At 42.1% G+C, this 16,716-nt stretch overlaps 1 protein-coding gene across 2 annotated transcripts in view; it reads right to left on the reverse strand.

Moving 5' to 3' along the window:
• Nucleotides 1-16,716, reverse strand: part of LOC142388510 (galactosylgalactosylxylosylprotein 3-beta-glucuronosyltransferase 1) — an 88,026-nt gene that overhangs the window by 38,814 nt on the left and 32,496 nt on the right. For both annotated transcript variants that reach the window (XM_075473865.1, XM_075473864.1), the window contains exon 2: nt 9,790-10,010. The gene's annotated coding sequence lies outside the window, so the exon portion shown is untranslated. The remainder of the gene's footprint in view (nt 1-9,789; nt 10,011-16,716) is intronic.

Below are 16,716 nucleotides of genomic sequence, written 5' to 3' on the forward strand. Positions count from 1 at the left end.
ATTTCCTAGTTTTCACTCATCAGTCTTTGTTACACAAAAATTCTTAAAATCTGTTTATTTGAAGAGAATAAAAGTACCTCAGACATGATGAGATATTCTAGGAATCAACAAAATAAACATTGTAGCAAGAGTGGTTCAACAAAACCCATAATATCATCATTTAAAAAAAATAAAATATTTGCAGACCAGACTGCGAATGGGTAGAATGGGTTGTTCTTTCCTTGCCTTTCTCATGCTCAATTTGCCACAAGGATTCAGAGGTAGCAGTTGGCAAATGAACCTTTCTCTATAATGCTGTTGCATTATGGAATAACCTCTGGTTAGGCATTGGAGAGGATTTTCACCGTCTCGCTATTGATTAGCCCCTCTTTCAATTCAGACTGGCACAGATGCAGCTCTGAGTTGAGGCAGAAGGGAGAAGTCAAGGCACGCTCAGACATGCGGCACATCCCTGCATTCAGAACTTAATCCTACATAAAGACGCTGCTTCACGCAGCTTCCCTCCGCAAAGTGCTTTTGTTCTATGTGGGTGTGTGTTTGACTTCCTCTACACCTTAACCACTTCCCAAGCCAGAAGGGACTGTCTGTGTTTGTTGGTTTTGTCACGGTTGGAAAACTCAGAACATTTAAATGTCACTGTTCGTTATCGGCCTCATTGCTTTGTTTGTGCACTGTGATAAAATCAAAGAACAACAATTAATCTTCGTTCTTTTTTGTGTGTTTCTTTGCTTGTGCATTCGCACAAAAACCTGCAGAGACTCAAATGAGAACAAAAGCGACAAAAAAAAAAAAAAAAAAAAAATCCCACATCTTGGAATTGGTTTTCAGGAATACTTTCAGAATTGCAGTGATTGATCCCAACCGAGAGCCAGCACCATTACAGACACAAAGGTGTTACTGATTGGCCCAGAAACATTGGAGATCAGGGGCTGGCTTAACAAAAAAGCTGCCTTGAATTCTCGGCAAATCAAGAGTCTTTTCAAGCTGACTATTCAACTGCATAATGTGGCTCGGCTCTCGCTCCAGCAGAAAATAGTTTCTGATTTCCAAAAGAAACTTCTCTAAGAATATATATTGATAAATTCAACAGTACAAAAAAACATTCAAGCACCAGGAAATCTTGGCACTGTGCAAACCTTTAGCAGAGTTAAGATCTTGTCTTGAAGTGCAACTTGCAGGTTAAACGCCTGCAGTGACTATGGATGTAGAAACATGTAGCAGGAACTGTTTTTTTGGACAAAAGAAATAAACAAAAAGAAAATGTGTCTATATGTGTTTTTACAGTAGCCTAATGTTTAGAATTTTTTTACTATCAAGAGTTTTGTACACTTTTAAGAAACTCACATATGCAGTTTAGTAGCATAACCCCCTTATGCCCCTTATCTATCATCAGTTTAATGATGAGAAATATGGATCCACATCAGGTAAGGACAACGATTAGGAGAAATATCCTCAGAGCGAAACTGACTTGTGGTGTGAGCACAAGTGGTGACCGTCTCAAATGGTTTTTAGCAATACTAACGAGACTGCTAACAACGTTAGCAATCTTTAAAAATCGGATGCGTTTTGTGCAGGGAAAAAAGGTTAAGGACTTCTCTCCTGCTTCTGTACAGAAACAACAAATGCAACATGTGCTACAGTCCACAATGTAAAACGTAAAAAGGAAGGCTCAAACGCAGGACTAAACATGCAAGAGGCAGGCAGGTGACGGAAGTAAAAAAAAACATGAAAGTGCTGCCACTGCGGGATATCTGAGGAACTTTGTCTCAAAGTAAAGAAGAGACAGCTGAGGAGAAAACACGAGGGAGCCATGACAATGACAGTGACGAGGATGTGACACTTGAGAAAGGAAAACTAGGCGTGTTCATGCTGAGTGATAGAACGACTTAATGCAGGGCAGGCGGGGCAAAATGAACTGGGATGAACAGAAGGGGGCATGAACTACAAAATAAAACAGGAAGTCAAGTGAACCAGAATACAAAACTTCACATGAGTGAAGCTCCAGAGGGCTGTGGCAGAATCATGTGACACTGACAACAAAGACTCCTTCAATGTCAGGCTGCCAGGACACAGTTGCTCAATACCGAGGGACCAACAGTGACAGAGCACTGAGATGCAGCCCATTTATCTTTTGATGTAGGCTGCCCCTCTGCTCTGATGTCACGGCACCCTAAAGGTGTCTTGTGCCACAAAAATGGCGTGTTGTGTTTGGTCTTTTGTCACGTGGAGCCACCAGTCTGCAGGTGTTACTAACTGTTACCATGGAAACACTACTCTTAGTTCTGAGTTAGCCATGGAGCTCGGTGGATATGTTTTCTTTCGTTTGTTTGTTTATGCTCTGTTCTTTTTCTTTTGCCTATAAAAGTCAGTCTATAGTTTTGTGTAACAGTCTTACGTGAGACAGTTAAGACTGGACTGACACTACAGACTAGTTCAAAATATTGTTGTGGAACTGGCCCAAGCATTTATGTTGCCTGCTGCCACTTAAACGCCACAAAAATCTTTCGCCAAAGATGTCTAGAGGCTTAATGGGAAAGTGCTCTCAGCGTATGGGTCACGCTGAATTTCAATGACAGACTATTTGCACTGAGTAAAGAGAACTTATCGCTTATTTGTGTCGTATTTCCCCTTATGCGTTTATTCTGGCGCGCTGATAAAAGTGAAAATGGAATGCCCGTCGGGAAATAATTGCAGCATTTAACATGCAGAGTATGTCATTTCGGTAGTCACTGTGAAAAAGTGCTTTTAGTCAGAGTGAGTTTTGCCATCAACCTGCCGGGCTCAGTGTTGCAGCACGCTGAACAACACTCACAGCAGTGAGAGAACGGAGCAGTAAGACTGCCTTGGAGGGGCGTGTTCGAGGTCGTGGAGCTGCAGGGTGAGACAGTGTTGGCGTATCCATTTTTTTGCTTTCTGACAGAGATGGTGCAAATCTAGAGGGGGTTGTGCTTTTGTTAAGGCTGTCACCTTGTTAACCAGTGGTAGCTGTGCTAGCCTGGGTCTGTCCGATGGCACACATAGACGCATTCAAACACTAATGTGGTCTGATGGCCTTCAGGGTGATTTAAGCTCTTTAAAAGCCTCCAGGATCCCCTGATTTGTTTGTAAGTGCGAGCATGTTTATATTTGTGCTTGTGTTCTTGCGCTTGTGTGCGCACGTATGGCTGCATCTTTCCTGTGTGTGTGCGTTTGTGTGTGTGGGTTTCATCAGAATACTTAACACCAACATTCACAATTCCCCGGACCCCGCTGAGTTTTGCAGTCCTAGTTATCTAATCTTGCAAGGGCTCACTGTGTGCAGGTACCATACAGCACTGCAGCCAGCTGGCTTGTGGATAAATCCTAAAATGTCTGGGAGACTGAGCCAGCTATTTGGGTCATGGTGGTTTAGGTGGAATGGAGTTGTTCAGATGCTGAACTTTTAGTGATCCACCGTGTTCAATTCTTTTGTCATCTGTGTCCACTAAGATACGTTTGTCATGATTTGGCATTCTGTCTGCAAGCGTTGTACATGTGGTGTGTTTGTTACAGTTACTGTGCCAAACAACTCTTTTGTGGGTGGTTTACACTTCAGAACCAGGTTGCTGTGCTCTGAATAATTCAGTGTTTAAGAGGAAAACAGTAAAAGACATTTCTCGTAATAAGAATGAAGTTGCAAACAGTTGCATCACGATACAACACTTGTTACTCCTTCTAACTTTACTGTACAACATTATCAAAATCTGAGAAAACTGTTTCCTTGTGCACGGCTCTACATTTTGCATCCCAACTTTGAGCTGTTGCAAGCTGCTTTTGCAATATGGATCAAAACACCTGGGACAATATTGTGTTTTGCAAACATTTTGTAAATTATGACTTCAGACGCCAGCAATGAATGTTTTTAAACTGCAAAGGTTTAAAGGTTTGCTTTAGTCTTAAAGCCAAGCAGAAATTACTCAAATAAAGAGCGTAAATGCTAACAAAGCAATTTATTGTACCATTTTTTTCTCATCACATTTTTTAGGTTAGCCATTTGTATGCTTATTTGGCTAATATGAATAACAGAAAACTGCCACAGGCAAAAAGGTAATTGTATTTTAGGTGCGAAAGCCAAGTAAATATTGATGCATTTAAGGGCTTCCTAAAACTGCCAAATGTGTGTGTTATTATCTTTGAACTGCTCATTTTCCCTCTTAGTGAGTAATCATGCACAATGATTATGTGTCATGCTTGAAAATGCATCATTAATCTGTAAATGATTCAGCAGCCAATGCCTTAAAATTGAAATGAGAAATCACTGAGAGCCGAATTTCTGCATAGCAGGTTTGTGTCATTAAGAAACAAAGAGTATGTACCATATAGGGCGGAAAGGATGCTGCACAGTATTGCGAGTGACAAGCTCACCCAGTATCATGAAGCTGAAATCTAGGCAGGAACCTCAACGATTGCTTAGTTTCCAGGAATAAGTAGAAAATACAATTGGTGCTTTTTTTGGGAGCAGAGAGGAGGTGCAAATTTTCACTTAAGAATTGATGTTCCAATTTCTTGTTCTGCATAAACCTTGGTCTCCAGTGTGTTTATCATCTAGGGTGAAGGAGAGACCTATAGGGAAGCTAGAACAGAATGGGAAATGCATTTACTGTTAATAAAAAATGCCTGGAGTTGGAGAAAAAGGGTGATCCTCTATTCTAAATATGTTCTGGAGTCTTAGGTCAGGGTGACATAGAATACATAAATAAATTCTATTTCAAGCATGTGCTGCCCTGTTCTGTATGTGCATAATTGTTTAGAGCCTGAGGTAGATAAATGCTGTGCACCTACTTTTGTTTTGTCCTTTTTGCAACGAACAGAGAGTACAGCAAAAGTTATTCCTGTTTTGCAGATGGTGCTGTGTTACCTATAAGTGATGACTGTAGTGTTCATTACCCGAATTCTGACACTCCTCTTCCAGACAGCAGGAAACAGCCCTTTGGAATTTAATACAGGGATTGAATACAGGCAAAAATACAGACTTTCTATGAGATCATTTTGCATTTCTGTCGTCAGAAATGCAAAATTATTTTAATTATTACCTAACCCTAACCCTAAGTGTCAAATCGCAAAAACTACAACGAAGAATCACTGTGTTCTCACTCTGAACTCGTCCTACTGACACCATCTCTTTTGAACATGCAGGGTTTCCTAAGCTGGTAACATAAACAGTGCAGAATGCATCGTCATGGCAATGTGGTTAATGTCAGCAAAACATTTGACAATAAAATGTGTTTTAATGCCTAACCATGATAGGTTTCTAAACCCATGGCTGTGGGTATTGAATGATGACACCTGGAAATTCACCACTAGATGGCACTGAATCCTTCACAGTGCTCCTTTAATATCATAATATTTATTTTAGAGAACATCCTTATTCAAAACAGGACAGATAGATTAGTTGACAACTTATTTCTTTTATTTCTTTATTACAAAAAAGGTGCTTCCCTGTTTTATCTATACCACTAATGGGGCTACATTACAGAACTGGATCGCTTACTCATCTCATTAATTTAAGTAATAGTTAGTTAATAGATTTTTTTTTTTATTAAAGTGTTGGCCAGTACTGAAAGATAAGGAACAGTCTGGTGGGCTTAGCCTAAAAAATCTTTCTCTCCCATCCTGTTCATCTTTTTTTCTGCCAAGCACACAAGAATACACACACACACACACTCGCACACACACACACACACACACACACACACACACACACACACACACACATGTAATTTAAACTCCCCCTCCTTCTCCATATCATCCTCCCTCTCTCTCAAAGGCAATTTCTCCCTTCCTGTTCTTTTTTTTTATTAACTTCAACTCTTCTCCACCTCCCAGCCTCCCTCCTTCCCCCCTCCTCCATCCATCTCTCGCCCTGTGTCTTTTTGACCAGCCCTCTCCGGGGGCAGATGTGTCTCTGTGGCCCTCTGCAGATCTGGAAAGGACATCCTCTCAGTTTAATTCAAGTCAACCCGAGCCTCCCAGTGCTCCTACACGCAGCATGTGTGACAGCTCTGCAGAGACAGCCAGCAGAAACAGACCAGTCTCATCTGCATATACATGTATGTGTGTGTGCTGGAGTGCTGGTGTCTAAGTGTGAGAGGGGAGAGTCTCTCAGTCAGGCGCCTTTCAACAGCTCCCTGCAGACGGAAAGAGTTAATTTCACCCTGGCAGCAATCAAGGCCATCTATAAATCTATGATGAGGAGCTGCCATGTTGATTAGTCAGTGCGAGTTCAGCTCACACCAATTAAAAGGGTGGGGAGTGCATTCTAAATTATTACATAACATATGCTTTTTGCTCCAAGCTTAGTTGAGAGGCTGTAAATAAAGCTATAATCATGGAGACCTTATGGAATGCCACCTTTTTTCCCATGTTGGAGGCTCACATGGGCAAATAGTTTGCCTGGCAGCTACCACATGCTTTAATATTGCATGAGAGAACATTAAATGCAGTGTAATAGTCGCAGTATACTGTAACAGAGTCTAATAAAACAAAGTGATTCCTCGAACGTGAAAGTTTAATTTACTCCTCTCGGCCGCTAGCTTGAAAAATAATTCTAGGATTTATTGTAGGGCTGTTACATAGGGTTTCATAAACCGATAAAGTGTTAATTGCTACAAAGCCCCTTTGTGAAAACTGCAATTCAAAGACTTTCGTGTAGAAGCAAACCTGAACAGTTGCTGCAGTTCATTCGTGGACCCGGTCCATAGCTCTTAAAGTATGAATCATGAGGGTCTCAGGCCCTGCCAACTCTACTGGAATGGGCACCCAATCACACTCTCTATATCAGAACTAAATCTAATAAATCTTTAGACATAGATATAAATAGACACAATTCTGTATAAATAACCAAAAAAAAAAAAGTTGTTCAACAGTAACAATAAAAACCTACAAGGTAACTGTCAAACATGTTGACATTCCTATTTCAGTTTCATGGTCATAAAACTGTGAAGATGCACTGAAGAAACTCAAACCTGGTGTAAATGGCAGCTAATTTTGTTGATGATAAATGATGCAGTTCTGCCACTACATTTTTGTGCTTTTATTTTGAAGAGCACCGCTCTTCTTCTGTTACTTCCTGTTAACGCTGACGCTAGATTTTCTGCTCCCGTCTCATAACGACATGTGCACGTTGCTCCAGATTTGGTAAAAAACACAAGAACAAATTAATTACTTTTTATATTCTGTTGAAAGTTGTGAAAGGTATTTTATTGTGGTTCGCTCCGTGTTTTGTGTCATTTGTATGTCACATGCAAAGACTGTCACTGAGAGATGTGGAAGATAGGCTGCTAGCAGACAGAGCTCAAACTTAGCGCCCTTGGAAGCAGAAGGAGGTAGGAGGAGACAAATGGTGTATTTATTTAATAAGTGATTTATTTAATTTAAGACAAAGGGAAATTGTCATTATTAAATTATTTTCAGTTAGAGCTGTAACTCATAAAATGTTAATTTCATGTAAAATTCATTACTTACGTTTACTACAAATGATTCATTTCAGTTTAAAATGTAAACATGGTTCTATGCATTATCTGTGAAAAATGGTACTATGGCATTTGTATTTTTTGGGTCCATTTTATAGTTTTCAAGGTGTCAAAATGTCGGTGGTGAAAAGAGGAGAGAAATAAAGTTGCACCAGTCGAAGCTCTGAGCATTTTGTGTGAACAATCCAAGTGGGCCGCTACACCTGGTAGGTGTGTATTTTAGGGAAAAAATAGTGAAGATATATCAAATGTTTCAGGCTGATCCAGAGCAATGTGGACCAGTCTTTTTTAGCCAGTACTTTATTCTGAAATCGGAACTGAGTAAAGCTCCATATAGGCTAAGGCCTGAGAGAATGCTACCAATGAAAGAAGGACATAAAAAGACAATGTTGGTAAAAACATTTCCACACAGGAGCCACTTGGAAAAATGTTCTGTGGACAAATGAAACCAAAGTAGAGCTCTTTCGGAATGCAGTGCATCAGTTTGTTTATGGATGCCCAAATGAAGCTTTTTCAGGAAAAGGAAAACTCTACCGACAGTAAAACATGGTGGAGGTTCTATCATCCTGCAGGAGGTCTTTGCTGCCCGCAGTACCGGAGGCAGTGAATGAATCAACAGAATGATGAAACTGCACTGTTCATTAACTGACAACTAAGAGAAGCTAATCACAGTAATAGCAATAGTAGTAGGAGTGACCTCATTGATGTGTGCTTAATCTTTTGGTGTTCAAAACCCTCGTTACCATATTCATAAGAAGATGAACAATACATTTGCTTGCACATTCGAGAGCTTGCATATTCCACTCTATTTGCATTCTACAATCTACTGGAGCCTTTACAGCATAATTACACACAATCCCACCCATCTATCAGAGTGCACAATCATGTGCACATACATTTTTGGGAACAGGGTACACCCACCCGCACAAGATTGCCTTTAAATGCTGGAGGATTCATGTGTGTGTGAGCATTCGCATGATTCTTAAATCAATGTGATTGCATGATAACATTGAATGGTTTTGACCGAATGGCAGTATTTGACAACCTGTAAGGGAGAATAGGCTGACAAAAGTTTATTTCAGTTCATCCTGTTGAGAGACAACAAAGGATAAATGACTAAGTTACAGATGGCCCAAGGGGAAAACTCCTCTTAAATGGTAATGATTCATACCTCATGACTGAACTAATCATGGTTTGGCAAGAGGAAACGTCAGTGATCATCTAAATCATTCGTTTTTAAGCTCGGGTGACTGTGATAGTGTGTACAAAATAAATGCACATCCAAGAACAATATTTTTGCTCTGCTATTGACCGATGCTGATATCCTGAGGCAATGTGGTTTAGTAATTCCTACAGATTTGTGTGCAAACCCATCTTGTTTTTAGCCAGGATTGTCTGCGCCAAATCTAAACGATATGGCGCTGTAAAGTTTAAATCCATCTTACCCTCCGCTTGCCACAAAGACAATCTCAATTTTCTTTCCTCTGGTGGAGTGAGGAGACAACACAGCCTAAAAGCGATTTACCCCCCCCAACCAATTTCACCCTTTCTCTCTCCCCCACCTTTCTATCTAATCATTTACTGCTCCCACACCTTTAGATTATTTCCTCAGCTTTGTCATCAGCAGTATTGGCTCTTGAATTTCACACCTTCCCTTCCCCATCATACTCCCCTCCCCATTCCTTTTCCCGCTCTCCTGCTCTGAGCCTACATATATATCAGTCTCTAATAATATCGGAGGCCAGGGGAATCGTAGGCAGCAGAGGTAAGTGGATCTGTCAGATCATTTTGCCCCTGTCGTGTGCCTAATTCCTCTGCTGGATTTCCTGGTGAAAATGGAACTTCTAATGGACAGGAAACAAGACAGGAAGAAGAGGGACAGCCGTGATAGAGTGAGACAGATAGCGGGTGGAGGCACTATCACTTTTACCATTCTACCTTTAACCACATCCTTTGACGCTCCGGAGTTTTAAAAGTAGCTTTCCTATAGGATGACAGAAAGAGCTATTGCTGCTGAATGTTTGTTCACAATATTTAAGTGACAGTGGAAAAGCAGAGGGAGATGCTGCTGTCGAGGTCAGCCTGACAGTTTACACAGATAACAACACTATCCTGATACATTTGAGAAGCATCTCTGAATAGATTTTCACTGCTCCTAACAAAGAAATCAATAGCCTCCATTCATTGTTTACTCCTCCTATGTGATCCTTTCATCTTTGGCACACTAGAAAAATCACGGCCCTGGTGAGTTGCATAGAAATGTGTTCCCCCACAACAATAAGAGCAAAACAATACTCACAAACAGCACTCCAGTGAGCACAGGGCCCTCCTCCTGTGTATTTCTTTCCTCCTGGCGTCTGTGCCGTCGGATACCGTCACCAGTCTCTGTTTAGAGGCTGCCCGTAATTGCTGCCATTTGGGGGGCAGAGATGTATGCAGCCGAAGGTGGTCAAACGCAGCAGATGATGTGTTGGTGACATCCAAACTCTCCCAGCAGTTTCACGTCCTCACTGCCGTCCCCTGGAGAAACAAAGAGCACGAGAGATGTGAGGAAGAATTGGGCCTCCTCTTCCCGATACAATGGAGGGCATTGAAGAAAGGGGGTGAGCAGGATGGCAGCTGGGAGGAGACGCTGCCATGCTATAACAGCCAGTGGGTCATTGTCAGCACTTCTGACTGTGACTGATTTTTCTGTTAGCATCTGGACAGATGTCAGGGGAGATGAGCATTGTGTGTGTGTGCTCTTTGGATAAGTTACTGCTTCACAGGGAGTTCACAGAATCTTTCCTATTTGCTTTCATGGGGTGTGACGACCATGCAGCTATCCTCAGATGGATAAATATGTGGATGTTTCACGTTATTAGTCATACCTCTATGAACTTTAAAAAGAAAAAAAAATCTCTAAAATATTGGTTGTTTTATTTGTTTTGCTCCATGGGGGAAACGATGACAGAAAAATGACTGTTGAGCTCAGAAAAATGGCGGGGCGCCCAGCCAAACAGTAGTTCCACAACGTATCCAGCCTATCAGCAATTAATTGCTGCCCTCCTCTTCTTCGTGTGTTCTCCGGGGAGGAACATCATTTTAAAATGTCCATTTGGAAGCAATGAGACAAACAGACCAGCTGCATATCTCTCTCATTCCGCCACAATTCCTCTGCATGACTCCGTCAGCTACCGCTCTCCATTATTGATGAGACTTCCTCTGTGGGTCTCATCTGCCTCTGTGATGGTTGCGCTTGCCTGTGGGCAGCTGCTCTGGGTGTAGAAGCGGGATCGGCTGATGCCGGGAGGAAACATTAAAAGGGGTTGGGCGCATAAACCGCCTATTGGCAGGATGCCGTCCAGCGGGCGTGCCGTGTTGCAGATTTGTTAATTTAAATTCAATGGGGTTGTCATAAAGGGGTTGACATAATTATCTCAAAACCTCCGGGAACGGCCTTCATATAGGTCCAGCTGACTCGCAGGCAATCGACCCGAGCTCCACGGTTTAAAACACGCTCCGCTGTGCTAAATTACAACAACAAAACCGGAAAGCATGGGAGAATAATTGTGGAGCCAAGCGAGGAAAAACAAGCTGCAAGGTCACTCATTGGAAGAAATGATTTTTTTTTCATTTTTTTTATTATTATGATCTCTTTTTTTTTCCCCTCATCATGCCGCAGGCGTAAAAGACAGAAATAAGATGAGCATTGCTGGCATGGAGGTTATCCCGAATTGAACATTTATTAAATCTAGTTGTAATGGAAATGTGTGAGAAGCTCAGGATGCATCAGACGTGTTTACACAGCTGCCTTTGATGCAGCTGAGGAGAGAACACAGCAGGACGGGAATGCCACACGACGCTCTGCCGTGACACCGCTCCTTACCGTACATCTTAATAGATACATCTGGAAACAAATGCAACTCTCTTGCTCCGTGACACACAACGTTGGGCTGTGCTTTTACACAAAAGACAGAAAACTCCCGCAAAGAACAAGAACTTTGCTACCAGTGATGTTGCCTCATGTACAAAGTGTTGTTTGCGTACAGCATCAAGGCATGGCCACAGGGAGAAATATGAGGCTTGCGACGGAAGAACCTTAAAGATATCAAACTTCAGCAATATTTAAATCAGCCAGCATTAAAAAACAAAACAAAACAAAACAAAACAAAAAAATGAAACAACATTATTGAAACAATGACTTTCTTGAATACAAGGAAATACTGCAAATACAAGACGTTCTAAAAAGTAAATAAATAAAGGATATAGGAGAAACCAAAGGAGGCCGAGGATCACAAGCTGTGCCATTGCTCATCGTGGTTTAATTTAAAACCAGGCACAATCCCAAAGTGTGTCCTTTGTGTAGCTATGGTTACTCCACTGAATATGAAGGTGGGACACGGCGAGAGCCAAAAGATAGTGATACTGTCCAAATTTAGACAAGGACAACAAAGTAATCAAAATGCTGTTTGCAGACTGATGCATTTATTATTTATATCCCCAAACTTCCACGCCAACATGTCTGCACTCTGTAGGCTACAGGAAAACATGGTGTTTGGGGCCAATCTACTCTGTGGTGTTGACCGAAGGCCCTTCAGTGAGGAAGAAAATGGCTTCTTGAAAAACAAACAAACAAATAAGCAAAACGAATCCCACACAAGCCTAACTCGTTCTGAACTCAGTGTCTATTTTATTCCCAACCATTTTAAAGCCACCCGGAACGGCTTGATCCAGCGGTTTCATGTAATAATAAAGAAGTGGGGGAAACCATTAAAAGGAAAAATAAATAATTAAAAGTCCCCTTCAAGTAACACTAAGAGGTACTCTGTGTATGATGGTGATTTGGTAATTACAGTGTGATCCGCAGACATCCAGTGTTTTCACTTTTTTTTTTTTTCAGTTTCAAACACAGCCCCCTGTTTTTGAGTTGAGATGTGACACTGATTTGTGCTGAAACATGAAAGAGTAAATTTGTCCTCCCTGATGGAAAATCGATGTGACATTCAAATCTGCAGCGCTCTCATGAGCTCCTAATGTAGTCAGTCAGAGCAGGAGCCCCAAACAACAGCAGCTGGCTCGAACACTGTTCAACCACTGTTCTGTCATGTTTCTGATCAGTGGCCAGACGCCCAACGCGTAATCGCACAAGTGTGCGCGCGTGGGCACATTCGCGCGCTTTCAGACAAGTTGGTGCTGCGCAAGCGAGCTGCGGTGGCTCTGACGTGTGCTGACCACTCTGACCATGCCAGCCGGTGCATCTGACAGTGATGGATGGTTGGATATAAAGTCTGAAAATGGAGGACTGGATGGAGGGAACACGGAGGGGGGAAACCAGTCTGGACCGTGTTGCTTATCGATCGACTTCAAACCTGCTAATGTAACTCATCAGAACAGAGGCGGGCGTGCACTCATTTTCCCACATTCTGTTTTTTTTTTCAAACTCGTGCATTGATCATCAGGGACAGTTAAATCATCCCATGGACGCTGTCCTGCTGGAAGAAATCAGACACTAACCCTTTAACACCAAAAGTGCAAAACACTCCTTTGTTTATTTATTTATTTTTTCAAAAGTGGGATGCTTGTATGTGTATACTGACAGCTGCATGGTTTTTACTATAATTCTACCCATCAGTATACGGTAACAGAGAGGGAGAAGCTCCGGGAGCCTTGCAAAGAAATTCGATGCCAATTCCGTCTCATCCAGGGAGCTATAGGCTGTGTGTAGGAGCCAAAACCGTACAGACTGTTAATGCATGTGCACACACAACAACGTATACACTCAAAATGCACGCTTAACTGCCCAAGGCAAAGAAGGCAATCACGGCACTAAGGGAAACAAGAAGAACATACAGGTTTTTCCATAAAATCATAATGGAAAATGTGTTTTTTACATATTTTTACACCATAAGCGGGTGAGATCTTTGTTCCTCGACTCCAATGCAAAAAAACCCCAGACTTTTCCTGACCATCTCCACTCACACATCACTTGCACTCACTTGTGCATGATAAGAATCATTTCTCCGAGGATCTGATGATGTGATTACTACTGTGGAAGCATGGCAGCATGTGGAACATGCCCTGCTTAGATGAGAGAGAGAAATGCAACAGCAACACATCAAACGCAGACCGCGCTCCGTTGAAATGTTGATGGCTTTCTAAGATAACGCCTGATAATGACTGAGCTGGTGGCCTTTTTCATTCAGAGGACATCTGTCATTTGAGTGAAAATGGCCTGGTTTGGCATGGAAGACAAGTCACCGTTCCTTTTGAGTATGGCTCTATGATTAATTCAGGAATGTCAGTTGGAGAGTAAATGCTCCTTTATTCTCGTGTAAGTGGTCAATATTAATAATGCACGCACGGGTCTAAGTTCAACATCCGTTTTGGCAAAGTTCGACACGGAGGGTTTCACCAGCTGTGCACGCTTGTCAACACTTCCCCTGTTACTCTTTCTTTCTCCCTCTGCCTCTTTCCGCTTCAAGCTTGCCACTCTATCCGTCCCCTCCCTGTCCATCGCCGGCTTTGAAAGGCGCCGTGTGGCCCTGACACCTCCTCTGATGGAAAGATGTGGCCCATCAGCAGTAATTGGAGGAGCTGTGGTGGTTGAGTTTCTCGAGGAGGAGGCGGTGGCGCGATCGATCCCACGGACGGTGGAGGTGGGCAGGCAGGCTGCATCCCCCGCAGCTCCTGACAGCTCAATGAAGGTAGTGCCACAGAGCACATGATGTCCTTTTACAAGAACAATCATCGAGCACGGGTCACCCTCAAGACCTCAGAGCTCCCAGTCATGCAGTTAAATCCTAATTACCCATTTAGTTGATTATCAGCTGGGTTAGAAGCACGTTGAATCTAATGTTAGCATTTCATTACACTCGCATTAGGGAATAAAAGAAATGTCAGTGGCTTAATGGCAATGACGTGATGTAATTATCTCCAAGGTGATTTATTTGAAAGATTTTACAGCGATAATCCGACACCCTCGTGCATTTGTATACAATCTAAGTGTGCACTGTGCGCACTGGCACTAAAGCATAGCAGGAGATATGAGTGGTGGGTGCAGAAGATGATCTGCATATATGTGACAATAGGGCTCCTCTATGTTTCCACACCACAGCTTTGTGGAGCAGTCTTTGTTTGTCCTTCTGCTCATGGCTTTCTCAAGACCGAAACAGAACTGTGCCGAGCTTAGCCTGACCATGGGTTGCCATGACAACAAAAGGCAGCTGGGACTGATGGCGTTTTAAAAAAGGCTTGGCACCAGGTTAAATTGAAAGTACAATTTTTCTCCCTCACACCGATGTATTATACTATATCCTAGACAAAGTCGGTGTTACTCAGGGGACTCTGTTTGCAACCACATGCCAACCAAAGTACCCTAAATGGCTTGGAAAGAGTTTCCTGTCTGAATGCATTCAATAAACACAACCAAAACAGAAAAATGAAGGATTAAAATCCCTACACATCTATACAAGGCATTACATTGTCTTTCATAATGTTATCCTTCCAGCCTAATTTTCCTTTTTTTAACCTCTTGTAAAAACTGAAAGACTTCTGGAACTTTCTCACTTTGTGCTGGTAGCTTTCAATCTGACAAATTCAGCATCACATTTTGAGTCCCTCGAGGGTCAATTTATCTTCCTCTTCTGTTCAATTTTTTACAAGCGCTCTCTGGGTTCCATAATTAGACAATACCACATGTCTTATCACTTCAGTGTCGACAACACATATCTATTCGATCTATTCGTTTTCCCAAAGAGAAACAAATCAGCCACAGAGTCATGACAACCAGCAACAAATGCAAAACGACCACAAAAAGACTACATAGCTGCAGACACATGCAAAAAAAACACAAAGTGACTACAAAGACACTGAACAACCTCACAGATACACAAGGCAAAACAACCAAAAATGATTGCACGTCAACCAACAAACGGCTGAAAACAACCACCAAGACACACTAAACCGATCAACCAAGAGACTCAGAATGACTAACAAAGGCACTGTACAACCACAAAAGCTGATTTTAAAGAAGAAACCACCTGCTAACTGACTCAAAGTGACTGTTTTTCTCTGAGATAGAAACTAGTTGATGCCTTTGGACAAACTTATTTCTGAAGTGTTTAGCGTATGCTGAACATAAGTCAAACAGCAATATTTGGCCTCTGCTTATTTGGTGAGCATGAGAATCCCTTAAGCATGAAGGGATTTAGCTAAATCAAAGGAGGCATTTTATTCCTACGCTTTCTCTGAGGAGGGGCACGCAGTCCCTGCTCCAAATCAATTCCTCCAGCCATCACAGCCCCACTCTCTAGAACTCTGTCACAAACACTCAGGTCTGCTACAATCTGTATTTAAAGTGATGTTTATGCTTCCAAACACTTAAAGATTATAATTATTTGACAACAGATAATATACTGATATTTTACAGTATCAGGCCTTGAGGCAGAATTTCAGCTCTGTGACCACTAAGATTGTAGCTGTATTGATTCATGTGGCTCCGACCGCTTCAGGACTCCTTCCTTTCCTGGCTGAAAGCCAAAATTGCTAAACTCGGCCAGGTGTTGGTACAGAGGAGACAAACTCAATGAGGGCTAAACTCAATGGCAACGCTGAAACGACCAAGCCAGGATTTATCCAACCACCAAACATGCATGGACTGCCTTCAGGAATTCATATTCATTCGATCACACTGATCATGTGTTACTCTATGGCATAACAAATGCTTGATACTTGATGCAAAAAAAAAATGACTACCATCAGCCAATGTGATTGTTTAAACACAAAGAAACAAAGCACACAAATTCCTTCTGTAATAATCCCCATACTTCCACCCAAAATCAACGCTACCTGCTGACCCCCCCCACGGATAACTTCATAGAAGGGCAGAAGATGGCTACAGATTTAAACCAGCCCCGCCGGTAATATTACCCCTCTTCCCCTTACCCCATACAGACAGACAAACACACACAGACCCACACAAACACACCCCTACAGCCTCCACAGTTTATGGAATACACTGATCCCTGCAAAGAATTGCAGTCTGAGCTGGAGCTGCGGAGCTGTACAAGAACGACGTCAGCAGCCTGAGTGCTGCTAGGTGAGTCTCATTTGCTCTCTGGGGTATCAAAAACACCAAATAGCTCCTTGTTGTGTCCTGTTGGGGCATTGAACTATGTGTCAAACACTGATGAGTGCTAATTCTGTTTAAGCATTCATGACTTGACCACAGACTCAAAACTGTATG

The sequence above is a fragment of the Odontesthes bonariensis genome, chromosome 9 (assembly GCF_027942865.1).
Source record: "Odontesthes bonariensis isolate fOdoBon6 chromosome 9, fOdoBon6.hap1, whole genome shotgun sequence".
NCBI classification, from domain to species: domain Eukaryota; kingdom Metazoa; phylum Chordata; class Actinopteri; order Atheriniformes; family Atherinopsidae; genus Odontesthes; species Odontesthes bonariensis.